Raw genomic sequence first — 17,555 nt, 5'->3', positions numbered from 1 at the left:
ATGAAAAACAGATCTTCTGTGAATAAGCAATTTATTATTATTAATAATAATAATAATAATTATTATTATTATTATTATTATTATTATTATTATTTATTTTTTTTAAATTACATTTGTTCACATTTACATTTAATGATCATTGTAATAGTTTTGTGGGTAATTCTGTCATTGAACAATATTCTCTGTATCCTATGCCTTTTGTTCTCTATATTAGTGTTGATTCTCTTCTCTGTGTTGTGGTGTGAGGGGATGTTAGAGGTGAGCACTTGAACATTGAAGGTAATTATTCTGAAGACCATTCAGTCTGTCTGCCCCCACAGTGGAGGTAATAGATGTTACCCAATGACACAGTCTGTTATGAACATTGGCCCAGGTGTGTACAAATATCTTTAATTAAAATATACAGCTATACATCTTTCACAAATAGCAAGTTGTTTCCATTTGGAGTACCAACACACTGTTCCCTCTGGCCATCCAGGATATCTAGTTTTGTGTGAAAAGACACTGCAGGACATTTCCAACTTTATCAGCAAATGACACCAGTTATCAAGCTTTTTGTTGGTGCCAACTGGGCTGCTGATGGTGTTTGAAAGGTTCTAGCACAACTTTTAGGTAGTTAGTTTGATAGATTTATCAAGAGGGTGCTGCACTAGTCAACATTTAATGTTTTTTTGTAATTTGTTGCGTTTTTGTCTGTCAAAACACTATCTACTAGGACTGTTCATACTGTATGGCTGAACTGATTTCTACTCCTACTGGTACTTTTAACGATTGTTGTGCTTGGTCACCATGCCAACGGTAGCGGGCTATTGTTTACCTCCAAGAGCAGTTGAATGCATTCAAACCCAAACCCACACTACTGTCTGGAGCAAGACCCTACATCCTGACCACTTAAGAGGACACTGGAGATGCAGGGCTGGCTCACATGCACCATTATTGTTGCGCTTTACATCCTGCCATCAGTTGATGCCGACCCAGCATGTGACATCATCAGTTCAGACACCGTAAGACCAACACAATACCCAAATACCTTCATGGCAATTTCTGGAGACCATACTCATTTCCAACTTTTCAGCAAAAACCACACCAGAGACAATGAAACACTTACTTAAGCATGTACTTAATTCAATTAAACACTTACTTAAACATGTACTTAAACACTTCCTTAAACATGTACTTAATTCAAAAGTAAGGCATGCATATGGCTCCACTGTCCTCCACAGATCATATCACAAGTTCAGACTCAAGTGTAAGAGTCAATAATAAGGTGTTTAGTACAACATTATAAACTAAAAATTAGGGCCGGGACTTTAACGCGTTAATTAAGATTAATTAATTTCACAAAAATTAACGCGTTAAAAAAATTGACGCATTTTAATCGTATCTATTTTTGCACCGCGGAACGTTTCTCACTGGAGGAGTTTCAGACGGACCGATTATACTGGCACACCAACTAACGCGCATAAATTCGGTTCAAACAAGTTGAACCTTAGACATACATACATATGTCTATGAGTTGAACAACAAACCACAGTGGCACAGTGAACATGAACAAAGAAGCTGATGAGACCGCGTTGGTTGGCCCAGTGAATGGGACATTTTGTTACAAAAAATGAACGGATGGAGGCGTCGATAAGAACATGGTTCAGTGCAAACTATGCAACAAGGAATTCGCATATCACCGCAGCACATCGAGTATCACCTCGAGTATCACGTTAAGCCTGACTCCGGGTACAACCAGAGATGTTTTCTAACAGTCAGGGTTTCTAATGTTCTGAATGTACTTGAAAGTATTGTGTTTTACTTAAAAAACCCAAAGTATTATAGTTTACAGAAGGTCTACCTATCTATAGGCTACCTGGATTTCTGAAATGTACTACATTTCTAAATATGGTATTGCTACACTTAATGGCAAAAATTGCACTGGTCTGTTGGACTTGAACAAAAATAAACAATATTTGTGTTGCTTAAGCTTATTTATTCAGTCATTATTCAATGGTATACTAAAAATCCATGTGAAAAAAATTACTTCTCACTGTTCTCAGGTGAAATATTTATTTGCGATTAAAATGCGATTAATTTCGATTAATTAATTACAAAGCCTCTGATTAATTCGATTAATTTTTTTAATCGAGTCCCGGCCCTACTAAAAATGTCTTCTGTTAAGGCTGTCAGTAATTGAGCATTCGAAATGTGTACTAGTCATGGGAGGCCTTTCAGCCTGAGAGGCCCACCTAGAATTAGCCTTTTTGGACATGTAATGACTTTGATTCTGAAGCAATCTGTCCCTTCACATGACCGATGATATTTTCTAGAGAAACACAACACTGTGTGACCAGATCCATAACTCCATGTTTTACTGTATGGCAATGGAATTAATGTTTTCCTCCAACTACGCAAAAAGTGTGATTGTGAAGCTGTGACATCGAGTCGCACAGGAGAGAAGTAACCATATTGTTTGGACAAGAAGCTCTCTAGGAATCTGAAAAACCTATTTGGCCATCAGTGATGTTTTGTTAAATGGTGTTTGGCTCTATGCTGCAGTTTGTAGGTGGGCTGATTAAACTAGTTTAAACTACCATTTCTGTGGGATAACTGATAACTGAAATGGTTTAGACACAAACACAACTATTTAGAAAAGTAAATGTGCTTGAAAACTGTTAGTAGGGGGAAACGTGTTAAACACTCAGATTCCATGCTACTTTATCATCCTCACAAAATTACATCTAAGTCCACCGCAGATATTCTTTTGTGTTTAACTTGCCGATCGAAAGATGAATGTCGGCAGTGTAATTCCGGCCTCATGATCTAAAGTAACATGGGCGTTCTACAACTAGGGCAACACTAAGCTGTGAAATACAAACTAACATGAATGTGTCCAAAGAGAAAGCGAGGCAGAATAGAGGTCACTCCGTGAAGGAATGGTAAGGGTCTTCGTGAAGGAATGGGAAGGGTCTTCTTTGGAAAAGGCCTCTCTCCTATGTTCCTCTGAGAGCATTTAATGAAATCTGTCGTCCTTCGTGAACGTGGAACGATTTACTGGGCACGAGCTGGAGGACCGATTTAATTCCATTAAATTATTCTTATTTGTTACATTACAATACACTGTTCAACATTTGGCTAGATATTAAGTAGAGGCATGGCACAAGAAGAATTGTATGATTGCTGAATGAATTAACATTTTATTAATTACAAGTTACAAGTATAGACCAGATTCAAGTAAGATAGAAACCCAAATGTAGGTTAACAAGCATAAACAGTGACAATAGTCTTAAGTGAAATGGTTGCCAATAGTTAAATATCATAGTGACCAATTAAACCAAATAAACCTAAGTACATAAAACAAACCCAAATGAGATAGTGAGTGAGATGGCGAGATGAAAGAGCCAAGACAGACAGAGAGAGAGAGAGAGCCAAGACAGAAAGAGAGAGAGAGAGAGCCAAGACAGAGAGAAAGAGAGAGAGCCAAGACAGAGAGAGAAAGGGGGAGAGAGCAGCCAGTCTCTGATAGGGGTTGCGGAGAGGGGAGATGTAGAAAAGGCACAGAAAATAGCCAGAAAACAAAAACAAAAGCCACAAGAACCTCAGGACTCATTCCTATGTTTTTTTGCCACAAGCCACTCTCCATTCAACTGTATAACTAGGAATATTAAGAGACACCTTCCATACCAGGGCTCTACTCACTCATGTTTACTCACTCGTGCATACTCACTCATGCATACTCACTTGTGCAAACTCACTCATGTTTACTCACTCGTGAATACTCACTCACTCATGCATACTCACTCATGCATACTAACTCATGCATACTCACTCATGTTTACTCACTCATGTTTACTCACTCATGCATACTCACCCATTTTTACTCACTCATGCATACTCACTCAGGTTTACTCACTCATGCATACACTGTAAAAAAACAACCTAATTTTACAGTTAATAACTCTACATTTTTACAGTGGTTTTCTGTTTTTTGAAATTGTATACAAAACTACATATAATAATGGAGGTTAACTATAAATTAAAAACACGACTCCTATTTTAAGGATAATGCCAATAATGACAAATTACATGGATTTCAATTTTTTTTACAGAAAATAACTGTATTATTTATACATACATTTTCCATTTTTCTGAAATACATGCAAATGTAAATACAATTACACTGATAATCTGTAATTTAATATGTAGCTCATTATATTATGGTTTATGTACATACTAACAATTTAGCATGATTCTATGTAAATTTACAGTGAATTCTTCACTAATTCAGCATAAACATTTTTGCAAACCCATTTTCATTTAACCTGTTAGAACCTTGATGTTTTTTCCTAAATGACCTAAAAATTCCATGCCCAAATGTAAAGGCTTACTTTTGAGTTTTAGGCACAGTATGGTGGAAAATTTCAATTTGATGTTACAGAGTACCCGTCAAGCTATGAGTACCATATATGATATCTGAAATTTTAGAAAGATGTCGATAACCTTCCCAAAATGTAGGCGCTCCCTATTTTTTTTCATTTACATCTAGATTACTGTGGATGTAAGTAGGAAAATGAATAGAAATGCCCAGTTTTGTCATATAATTGTGTGCCCCCAAGGGTATGCCATCACTTGAACAAATTTGGAACTGATATCTCATCCCAATCAAAAGTTAGAATATAAATAATCGGTGAGCCCTCCATACACTTCCGTGACTTTTGCTGCTTTTTGATTATACCAGACTCTATTTCAATCTTCTCGTCATCCAACCGTTGAAGCTCTTCCAATACTACTGTTACCCCATAAAAACAATCTTTTTGGGGGCTGGCTCTCTGTTTTATTTTTAGAAGCCATGATGATGTAGAATAAATGTGTTTTGTTGTGCACCTGCATTACGTTATAGAACTGTCAAAACTTGCGTGGCTAAACGGCAAAACAAATGCACGTGAATTACTGATTACATCCCACCTTCTCTGTTGTGCACTCGGATATCTTTGCATCTCATTGGTCTACAGTCATGATTGACACATGTGTGGACCAGTCAAGGAAAGTATTAGTTTATGTTTTTCACGCACAGACTTAGCAGAGTTTACCATAGCAACCATGGACATATGATAGCAACAAAATAGTCTTGGGTGCGCGCATTGTGTCAGACTGACAGGTCAGTCAACCTATGATATTAGTTACAGGTTCCCGTATCTTGCTGGCTGATTGGGTTATCCTGATAAGATAACACTCTGTAAAAGGTCGGGATAGCCTTCACGCTTAGAGCAAGATGTTACTCATAAGAGGACTCAGGAGGTTGAAGATGTTAGAAAGATGGGTATTTTTATTAACCCAAATAAGGCACAAAGGCAGTTAAAACACTGACAATACTAAATCAATATAAAAAATACAGTTTTCACTAAGGACAAATGCATGAAGCCACCAACAAATAAGCAATTCACATAAGACCACATGTATAAAAAGGACCATTAACTGGTCAGTGAGAGTCCTTATTAAACACGATCACTCTCACTACGAAACAAAACAAAAGCAAATAAAAGGATCAAGGTAACTAGCCCATCGTGAGAGCTCCAAGGACTTACGTCCTATTAAACTGGCAACTTTCCTGAACAAAGAACAAAGGTAAGTTTAAGTAGCCTTGACAAGCACCTTGAATTGGCTCATACCAATCATTGATTTCAGGTGTGTCAATCAGCAAGGCACCAACACCTGTGGCTCACAGCAGCCATACCTAAACAATCAAACTCCCAATCAACTAGGAAACACAGACTACACATGGTAGCAATTAGGCTTGGTGCCGGCATAGCCGACACATAATAAAGCAGCCAAATCTCATTAAACATAAACTCCATATATCGCGCCATCTTCACAACACAAACTTAGACACTAAACACCGGTTGACAAACGGTATGAAATATGACAATATGATTATTGTTAAACTAAATAAACAGAAAATTTCAGAGACAAGACATTGAATGTGTGCTGATTTTAACTGAACAAAGACATGAACATCAAACATGTAACACACACACACACCAAAACACCTTCACCCAGTCCACAAAAGCAGCAGCCTACAGGCTGCAGTGGTGGGTCACACAGGTGCCCCGTCACAGACTCACTTTGTTCATTCGGTTAAAATCAAGCCACCCCTGAACTAAACACCACTATACATATTTGGGACCCATTCTAACGGCATCGGCAAGCCTGGTCTAGTCACACAAGAGCATTGTCCAAATTCCCTAATGCTGAATGGGCACTAAATCCAACAGACCCACTCCAAAATCTTGTGGAAAGACTTCCTATAAGAGAGGCAACTGTTATAGAGTAGTTTTGGAATGAGATGTGCGTGAAACTCATATATGTGTGATGATCAGGTGTCCCAATACTTTTGACCTGACCTAACCTTGGATCTGGCTGGCCCAGAGCAATGCAGAACAATAAAGACGAGACAAGGGGGAAATTACTTTGCAATGGACTGACTCACTCCATGTAGTTTAATATGAGTCTGAAGTCAAATGTTTTAACTTTTGTGGGTAGAGGCTATTGTGATGTTCCTGCTGAGCTCCGCTCTGGCCACGCCCCCTTCAATCACACAAGCACATACACCTGTTTCACTCTCACTCATGCTCTCAGCTGCATGTCATTAGTATCATTCACCATCCCAGCTGCACTGCATTCAGGTCCCAAATCACATGATCACACACACCTGATTCACTCCTATATATAACCTGCACTCCCCTCACTCCGTGTTTGGTCTCGTCACTACAAGGGTGAAACCTTTGCCCAAGTCTTCTAAATCTGTGGCCCACTCTACGTCCCTGGGATTCCGCCTTCCGGCCACCGGCAACTACAACCCCATTGTCAGCTGGCTTCCAGCCCAGCAAGCTCTCTGTCCTTGGGCGTCCAGCCCCGCAAGCTCCCTGTCTGCTGGCTTCCGAGTCAGCCATTTCGGTGCCGGCAGACTTTTAGGACTGCATTATCCAGAGTGCCGTGCATACGGCACCGGGAGTAATGTGACTGTCTTGTCCGGCCTGTAGCCGTGTACCTCTGTTCTTTGCCCTTGCGCACAGTAGCCAGAGTGAGACTCTGTGCGATCTTTAGTTCATGTTCCTAGATCTTTGTGTTAGAACTCTGTCTGTTAACCCTTTCGTTGATTTGTATACTCTGTTTGTGTCCTGTTCCCCGTCTGTACTCCATCAATAAACTCTGCATCACCTGAAACTCTTCAATCACAAACCCTGCAAGTCAATGTTTGAAATAATTGTCTTCCAAAATAAAACCATCATTTTACAATCTTGAGCATGTGTCAGCACTTTATTGAATGTGTTTGATCATAAAAATGTAGGAGCAATCTGGAAAATGACAGTTTCTCTGCTAAATGTGAATTGCCGTCACTTAATTGAAGGTGTTTCATTGTAATAAATGAGGGAAAATCTGTAAAATACCAGTGTTTCTCTGCAAAACTGTTAGGGCTGCCACTTTATTGAAGGTGTTTAATCTTAATTAAAGAAGCCTGACTTAATGAATGGTGTTTGCTCGTTATAAATTAGGAAGAATCTGTAAAATAACAGTATTTTTTGCTGAACTTGTTGTACTGTCACTTTATTGAAAGTGTTCGATATTAATAATAAAAAAATCTGTAAAATAACAGTTTTTCTCTGCTGAACTGTTAGGGCTGCCACTTTATTGAAGATTTTTAATCTTAATTAAAGAAGCCTGACTTAATGAATGGTGTTTGTTCGTAATAAATTAGGAAGAATCTGTAAAATAACAGCATTTTTTGCTAAACTTGTAGTACTGTCACCTTATTGAAAGTGTTCGATATTAATAATAGATACAAAAATCTGTAAAATAACAGTTTTTCTCTGCTGAACTGTTAGGGCTGCCACTTTATTGAAGGTTTTTAATCTTAAATATCGAGGAAAACATTGTAAAATAACAGTGTTTCTCTGCTATACTTTTAGTACCCTAACTTAATAAAAGGTGTTTGCTCGTAATAAATTAGGAAGAATCTGTACAATAACAGTTTTTCTCTGCTAAACTGTTAGGGATGTAACTTTATTAATGGTGTTTGATTGTATTAATTGAGGAAAAATCTATAAAAAAAACAGTTTTTCTCTGCAAATCCTTAAATGGAAATATCTGTAAATATAGGGTTTTTGCACTTTATTTGAATTAGGATGTTTTACTTTAATTTTGCGGTTTTTGTTTGGCAGCCGTAGCTGCCAGTAATTTACTGTTTTTTTACAGAATTTTTTTTTACAGTGTACTCACTCATGCATACTCACTCGTGCATACTCACTCATGCATACTCACTCATGTTTACTCACTCATGCATACTCACTCATGTTTACTCACTCATGCATGCTCACTCATGTTTACTCACTCATGCATACTCACTCATGCATAATCACTCATGTTTACTCACTCATGCATACTCACTCATGTTTACTCACTCATGCATACTCACTCATGCATACTCACTCATGCAAACTCTCTCGGTCATGGCTGCAAAAGAGCAAGCACACTCTCGCAGTTCGTTCACGAAACGCATTCTAGTTCATTTAAATGCTTGAACACATCTTCAAATAAACAGGAGCAGCCTTTGAACCATAGATTTTTTCTAACTAGCTTCCTTTATTTCTCCAGAAAGCAGTCTGTCTGCCTGTCTGGAACAGCCCTACTGGCCCATGTGAAATTGTGCAAAGCAATTGCGTTCACTCTGCATGCAGAGGTTCACATTGCATGTTATGCATCGCACACGGGACTTCCCAGTGCAGCCTTGTGCTCTGCAGCGCATGGGGTTCTTCAAGGCCACCATCTCCGGGAGGTGAGCGGCGCTGGAACGGACTGAGACGTGGGGGATCGGAGCGACCCGAGATCTTTTGCCTGGTGGTGGAAGGTGTCCACTCTCTCTCTGCTTCTGCGACACGAGCATCTTCACGAAGAACATCACACTTGCTGAGGAATACCTGAGCCACTACCATGCGAAACTCAAGAAACTTCATGATAGCTTTCCTTGGGGTACCATTTTCCTGGTTATCTACGCGATACAGCAGCCAGCAAGATCCGTGAAGTACATCAGCATGCGAATGGTCCACTTCTTCGTCCTCACACTCATTCGGTAGTAGCTTATCATCCTATCTGACATGTCAACTCTTCCCATCTTTGAGTTGTACTCGCGCACCATGCTTGGTCGTGTGACGGTCACATATTTTTTGTCCTTCTTGGACCACCGCTGGCAAGTGTCTTCTGGCTGCTCTGCATTCACAGTGGAGAGCATCACGACTGGCTTATTGTCATACCACTTGACCACGCAAACTTTCCCATCTGCCCTGGTTACGGTGGCGGAGGTGCCTCTTCCTTGGCGTTTCAGGGTTTTGTCATCCGGTAGCTTCTTCATTGCTTGTGAGACCCGGTTCTTCATCACTGTACCAGTAAGATAGATGTCATTCTTCAGCATTTGATCAACAGCTGCTATGGTGGTGAAGAAGCGATCACAATACACTTTTGTGCCAGCAGCCAGGGATCCACTCAGACGTTTGATGACCAGTGTTCCTAGACCCAATCCGTCTGAGTCCTGAACCTGCAAACCCAGTGATATTGAACCTTGGTAGACTTCAAAGTCTAGCACGATTCCATCCACTGATGCCAGCACAAAGTTCTTCATTCCAACTGGATTCGGCTTGAGTGGCACATATTGTCGGAATGGACAGGCCCCTGTAAACGGGATCATCTGTTCGTCTATAGACACATTTTCTGGACGAGCCTGAAGGCGGCAGCCGGTGAGAATGCGGTTCATAAAAGGCTTTACCTTCCAGAATTTGTCGGTTTTCTTCGTATCTTCTGTAACATCGTCATTAATGACAACTTTCAGATGGCTCCGCAGTTTGAAGAAACGGTCACGTGACATTGTGTCACTTATGGCAGGGATTCTAAGGGCATTGGACCAAAACATCCTCGTCTGTGGATAAGGCACACACGACATCAATATTGCTACTCCAAAAAAGTGATACATCTCGTCAACCGAAGTGTTGAGAGCTCTCCCACTGTTAGCCAATGACATGGCATTTGTGCAGTCAGCAATGAGTTTCATCCGCTCTGAGTCGATGTATTGCTCCACATAATCCAGTAGCTGCCAATCTGCTCGCTCATCTTTCAGTTCATCATCTTGCAACTGAAACTGGACAAGGTTTGGGGTAAATGGGGCAGACCTCCAGCGCTCTCCACGTCCAGCCTCCCTAGGTTGTGGCCTGGGCTCTCCACGTCCATTCTCGTTCAGCTCTAATAATAAAACATAATACATTTTATTTGTAATGCACTCAACATTTTTACACCAATTAAAGAATAAAAAACATGAGACATGGGTTCTGCAGTGTGTGTGTGTGTGTGTGTGTGTGCGCCCGCACGCATGCATGAGAGAGGCAGAGGCAACAATATCACGTAGGCCTATGCGCAAAGTAACTTATTCTTTTAACGACATTGAAGCGAAAAAATACATTTCGCCACAAAGCTAAATTTAACAAATAATGATAATACATACTGTAACGTGCCGGCATAGTCGCCCCATAATGCCGTGCGGCGGGCGCATACTTTTCTATGTTTGATGCACTAACGATGTTCCTGTTCCTTACTGTTCTTATTGCATGTCGTTGTTCTATGTTGGGACTGAGTTTATACAGGTGTGTGACGGTAACACAGTCTATTTGCTGCGATTGTTGTTGTGTTTATGTGAAATAATTGCAGTCTTACAAGGCAAAATAGCGTTCGAAAGTTGCAATTACGTTTTCGTGGGGGGGGGGGGATTCTACAGTAAACCTTGATTACCCTTCACTAGCTTCCTGTGTCTGCTAGAATTACATTTAAATATCTTACTCTCACCTACAGGACAGCCACTGGACCGACGTGTACCTATTTTATTACATCATTCAAATCTATTCTCCAACTCAACCTCTTTTTTTCTGTCTTTTTTCCAGATGTCTTGAGACTCTTTGTGTTACTCTACTTGTGTTACATTCAATCTGGGAACAGATCTGAATCATGGCCTTGTTGGGGGTCTGCACTCTCTGAGTGGCCTTCTAGCACCTTACCAAATGGCCTGACAATGACACAATGAAGATTTATAGAGTCCCTCTACCCTTGAACCTTTTTATTCCACAAACATTCAGCTGATATTTGAATCACAAATAATGTATTTTGACAATGTTTCTTCCAACTGTCAGTCCAAAATTATCTTTAAACATTCCATTTGGGTTTGAGGTGCAGCTAAGGAATGTTTAGTCAAATTATATAGAAAGCTAATTGAATGGTCTTGAAGCTCACATTAAGAGCACATGCCAGCACAAGGTTGAGTGGGACAGTTAGCAAATCAAACTTACTGAACCAAAGAAAGAGGTGACCATCTAATCATCCCTGTAATGATTGTACACATTATACAGAGCAAAAGGCACAGCTAGTTTGTCAAACAAGTTATACTTTACTGTTAAGATTGACAGTCTAGTGTGTGAACCTACACATGAATACACTGACTAGCTTTTTTTTGCTGTTGCTGGTCAACACTTGTTACCTAATGAGACTATTTGCAGCATATCCATAAAAACACATTCCATAATTTATAATGACTTTGGTCATAGAAGTTGAATGGTAATTATCTAAATAAAATGACACATTTGATACTGTTGTTTGGCAACAGCTGTAATTATATTCAGCACTGCAGCCTAATGCAGTTTAAATATCCCTCTGAAGATACTTAGTAGAACAGCCCTATTGCGATGTTGAAGCACAATTATTACTTGCTATTTTTATCTTCCTGTAGAAACAACTGATTCTGTGTGTGCATGTGTATACCCATATATTTCTACAATTACATGTGTAACAGCAAGCTCCTCCTGAGTCCTGGAGTCGATCACCGGTAAGACAGCAGTTTCCATGGCGACAGCCAGGCCTATTGTGAGCTGTGAAGTGACAGAGTGATGGGCAGTGAGAGTTCCTGGCCTGGGAGCAGCTGCGTCCCCTCAGCCTAAAGTGTCCCCAGCCGTGAAGCCTCACAATGGAAATCAATCCAGTCCCCTTCAAACAGCCTTTGATGCTGAGAATGTCTGACACTTGAAAAAGACCACAAACATGTGTTTTACACCAGATCAGCCATGTTGTGTTGGAAAGTGTTATTGATTTAGTTATGTCTCTCTATGTTGTTGAGTGGTACATGTTATGTTTTGGACATTTAACTAAGAGGCACTGGTTTCCTAGCTCACTTTTGTAAATTCCCCATTGAATATTATAGATCTGTGATTGAAGTTGAGTTTTTTTGTAATTTTTGTTAGTGTTTTTATTTGATGGCTGTCTCAGTTGGTTGAATCTAACATTACCAAATCTAAATGTTTAAATGTTTATATGATGTTATGCACATCCATGTAGCGTTACACTGTTGCTGGTGAGGAACACTGTTTTGAGGTATGTCTTCAGACGGGACATGAAACAATAATTTGGATGGGAAAACTAATTTTACTCTCAATTCTGTTTATTCAACATTTTAGGGTTGGACTGTGAACTATGAACTGCCCTTGTCAACAAAGCTAGAGAGATCCTTTTAAGTAAATGCAACTGTATATCAAAGCTAGAGAGATCCTTGTAAGTAAATGCAACTGTTTATCAAAGCTAGAGAGATCCTTGTAAGTAAATGCAACTGTATATCAAAGCTAGAGAGATCCTTGTAAGTAAATGCAACTGTATATCAAAGCTAGAGAGATCCTTGTAAGTAAATGCAACTGTATATCAAAGCTAGAGAGATCCTTGTAAGTAAATGCAACTGTATATCAAATATTCAGTTTTGTAAAAGATGGGAGCACAGCCGTGTGAACTAATGATACATGGCAATACCCACTGCCACTACGAGAACGACTGCCTTGTCAAGTTCATTTTGTACACACATAATATTGTCAGGTCTACCGTTTAGCCAATATGTTACGATGTGATAGTTCGTTTATTAATACAACGAACCTGCACCTAACCAAATACTGGAAATGTACACAGCCAGTAATGAAACTGTTTTAGCTCCAGCCAGATTTGTTTTAAACAAGAGCTCTGATCAAATAAAATGTTTAGCTGTTTGATGAAGTGAAATTTTAAATGGTAGCTTGTCTTATATAGAGACAATGTTAAATGATGAGTGTCTCAATCTTTGCACTGTGGTGTTGGGAAGGGTGTCATGGTATGGTATGCAGTTGAACCTCTCATGCATGAACAATTAAGGCTACATACTGTTACTCACTGTTGTTTAAAGTAAGTTACTCCATATGTAATTAAAAATAATATGTAAAAAGCTAGCTAATTTCTTGGACTGAGGGACCGATGTAACATCTTAGTGACCGTGCGCCTAAACACATAGCATGGTAGGTACGTACAAACCGCACAAAGCTAAAACCGCATTCTGCCTGCTGCAAAATTTTGAAAGGAGATTTGTGCGTTTGATGTGCGTGTTACCAGGTTCTGTTTGACTAGGCTGGGCTGGGTAGCAGGCTGAGGACAGAAGACAGAGGTAAACTTTAAAAATACAATTTATTTATTGGATAGTAGAATAAGAAGTCCACTAAGTGGTCCTCAGTCCATGGCCAGGTAGGGCAGAGGGAAAGAAAAAGTGGTTGCTCCCATCCTGCTTAGGTACACACAACAGCTCTCGGGGAAGCAGAGATAGTCCACTGGGTCCAGCTGGGGGGGTACCCTACCGATTAGGGCTCGGGTGAAAATGCAACCACTAGGAATGTTAGGATTGATCCATGTTTTTTGGGTGGGCCCTGGGTGCTGAAGGCTGATGGTGGGCAAAGCCAGTTATTATTTTGGACAAGAAGGCCTCTATGGTGGAAAAACTATTGTTGATCAGTTTAGGCCCCATCTTTTAGCTGTAGGCAAGAAGCTGGTGTAGGGGTAAGTGCCTTTATTCTCTGCCTTCATGAATGTCTTTTCTGATGGTGTTTTACAGTGTCTTCCCAGCCATGATTTTAGCAGATTCAAGGAAGCTAAAGTTTTGGAACAGTAACTGTATGGGTGTAGAAATACCACTTCCTACCACCCTAAGGTAATGGAGCCTATGGACTGCTTACACTGCCCAACACCCTGGATCAAGATGGACAAGAATGCTGGGCTAGTCAGTTGCCACCTTCATTCCAAGCTTACAACACCCCTCATAGTAGTAGCGGCCTGGCGTCCTTCTATGTGGTGTTTGGGAGACATGCAAGGCTGCCTGTAGACATGGCTCTATCATACCCAAAGTGTACAACAGACAAATGGCAACAGAGGCAACATAAACACCTTATTATGGCATACACCAGGCGCACACTCAAAGCTAGCATCAGCAGGGATGGGATCAGGGTCAGGCACAGGATCAGGGATCAAGTTCCCTATCGCAGGTACTGCGATGTAACATTTGGGAAATGACACCTTCATTGACCAATCGAAGCAATTTCTATTCACGCCGGAAGGCCGAATTGCGACACCGCACTGAGCCCGCCCCCTCAGGTCCCCATAAATTGGGGGTGATTGCGTCGCTCATCCTCTTTGACTCTTCGGCTACTGGAAGCTACAGACCGTCAAAAAAACCTTCTACACGCTCAGCGTATCCTTTATTCTTGTGTGCTATTTTACTCTTTCGAGTTGGTGAGATGCGGATTAAATCCCTTACTAGCTCTGAGTGCTGCAAAGGATATTTAACGCTTTAAGCAAGCTGCTGTCTAGCTGGTGACCACGCTCGTCCTCGACTTGCCATCTCACTACTGCCTTTCTCTATGGGAGAGAAGGGACCTCATCCCGAGAGCGCAGCCCGTGCCGTCCAGGGAGGTGTCCCCGGTCGGGCGGTGCTCCCCTCGCCCTGTGAGCAGTGGCGGGCCCGGCGGCCTCCCTCGGGAGGTTGCTTGGTCCTCCTGCTCTTCCCCGGCCCGCTCTCTGGCCCCAGTCGCGGTGACTGCAGTGGCCACTGAGCCGCTGTCCGAGTTCGACTGAAAAAGATGTTCGTTGAACTGGACGTTGACTTGGACAGATAGATTCTGCCGGATGACTCGTTTGAGCACGACTCGGACGAGGACACAGACATGGTTCTGGGTGACGCGCCGCGGGCTACGCAGTGTGCCCGCTACCACCTGGGAAGGTCGCCAGATGCGCTCATGTAAGGTTCGTGTCCAGCACAGCAAAAATTTTCCCACAAGCATTACATCCCCATGTTCTCGACACTGTCCTGTTAGGCGCAGACACAAGACAAGCTTGCTTTTCCACTCCCGCAATGCACCCGTTGCATTCGCAAAACCAATTTTTTATTCAAACCATGAGGGGGAAACCCCCAAACTCACCTTCCTTTAGACAGATTGGTTATGAGCGGGCGAGGTCCCGACAGATTCAACTTATCTCCCAGCCTGGCAGACTGCGTTTTAAGCTGGCGCGCATGCGCAGTCTCGCCCTGGGTGCTGAGGACAGTCTCAACGGGCTACACACTGCAGTTCGCCAGACCTCCTCCCAGGTTCAGGGGTGTCATTCAATCAATGGTGCCACGAGCTCACGCACATTTCCTTCTACAGGAGGTAGATGCGTTACTCGTAAAGGGGGCTATAAGCGTAGTGTCGCCAGAGAACATGAAGGCAGGCCATTACAGCCGGTATTTCCTCGTCCCCAAAAAGGATGGGAATTATCGCCCTATATTAGATTTACGTGTACTGAAAGCACTGATGCCGTTGAAGTTCAAAATGTTGACTCCACGCCGTCTGATTCAGTTCATAAAGCCAAGCGATTGGCTAGTCACGATAGATCTCAACGATGCGTATTTCTATATACCGATTCATCCCAGACATCACAGAAACTGATTCAATGTGCACGCAATGTTTGCGGGGAAGATACCAAGTGAGGAGGTATCAACCTTAAGGCTTTTGCTTTTTACTTAGGGTTGAGTTGAGTTCCACGTTTCAGTGATTGAGCGAACGTGAACCAATATATCTATCTCCTCTTCGCTGAACCTTAGTTTTTTCTTCCTCGAATCTCCATGGTGGCAGTTACTTGCAGGCGATTTGTCCCGTCTTTTAACGGTGCGCTAAATAATGATTGCCCAGCGCGGATCTGGTTTGATAAATACCACGGAAAATGCGGAAAAACACAGTGCGTTAATGTGCGCCTGGCAAAGGCGCAGATTAAGCTGTGGTCGCAAAACAGGCCCTAAAGGGCGGAGTAAGCACAGAGTGCCCAGCGCGGATCTGGTTTGGTAAATGTATTTGTTTCAGTGGGGATATATTCTAGTGAACCCATGTCCCTTGTAGAACTTATTTTCTCGCCATGTACACATCTATATTGTTATAAAAGACAGTTTATGGATTAATGCCACCAATAGCATATTCTTTATAATTGTGGTATTTTAAACATCTCGCTGTAGGTGATGGCGGGCAGAACAACAATATAACCGCGTGCACATTGAATCAGTTTCAGTGATTGAGCGAACGTGAACCAATATATCTATCTCCTCTTCGCTGAACCTTAGTTTTTTCTTCCTCGAATCTCCATGGTGGCAGTTACTTGCAGGCGATTTGTCCCGTCTTTCAACGGTGCGCTAAATAATGATTGCCCAGTGCGGATCTGGTTTGATAAATACCACGGAAAATGCGGAAAAACACTGTGCGTTAATGTGCGCCTGGCAAAGGCGCAGATTAAGCTGCGGTCGCAATGATAGTAAAACAGGCCCTAAAGGGCGGAGTAAGCACAGAGTGCCCAGTGCGGATCTGGTTTAATAAATACCACGGAAAATGCGGAAAAACACCATGCGTAATGTGCGCCTGGCAAAGGCGCCGATTAAGCTGCGGTCACAATGTTAGTAAAACAGGCCCTCAGTGCGGTTACATGGATTTGAATTACTGGCTTATTCGGACTGATATAGAATGATCCCTTTCTTGTTAACACCTTTATTCGAATGATTGCGATCATCGCACGCATGTAAACGGTGAATTGGACTATGAACTGGACTTTGCATCTTTGTGCATGCTTGAGATCCCGCCGCCCTCCCCCTCCCAGGTCGTGACCTGGATGTCGAAAGAGACATAGACATGTATATATGTGTACACAAGAGGTCCGAAGATATTTGCACCTTTACAACCCCTCCTTTAACACATAAAAGGACGTTCAAATGACCGCAAATTCATGGAGGGAGTACTATCCCATTTTTCACAGGATACTTCACTTGCACAGCAATCAGGGCATATTCAAATGCCATAAAAGATACTGCTCTGATCTATTCCCATTCAATACTAAATATTTTGTTTAGATCAAAAGTTTGTTTCGACATACCGTGATATTTCAGATGATAGAACAGTTTAAATGAATGCAGAATCCTTCATACCACAAAACAAATTCAAATCAATTTATTTACGACTGGTTTAGCCGGGAGTCTATTGTAAATTCGACCTAACGATATAAATAGCCAACTTAATGAATCGGAGGATTAAAGATGAGAGGGAGACGGCCCAGTGTTCCGAAAACCCGATAATTCCGAAATCTAAATATTCCCCCTGGCAAAATTTAGAAATATTGTAAGTAACAATTTC

Source organism: Sprattus sprattus, assembly GCF_963457725.1.
Source record: "Sprattus sprattus genome assembly, chromosome: 12".
Lineage (NCBI taxonomy): Eukaryota > Metazoa > Chordata > Actinopteri > Clupeiformes > Clupeidae > Sprattus > Sprattus sprattus.
The sequence above is the reverse complement of the archived record's forward strand: the minus strand, read 5'-3'. Positions refer to the sequence as shown.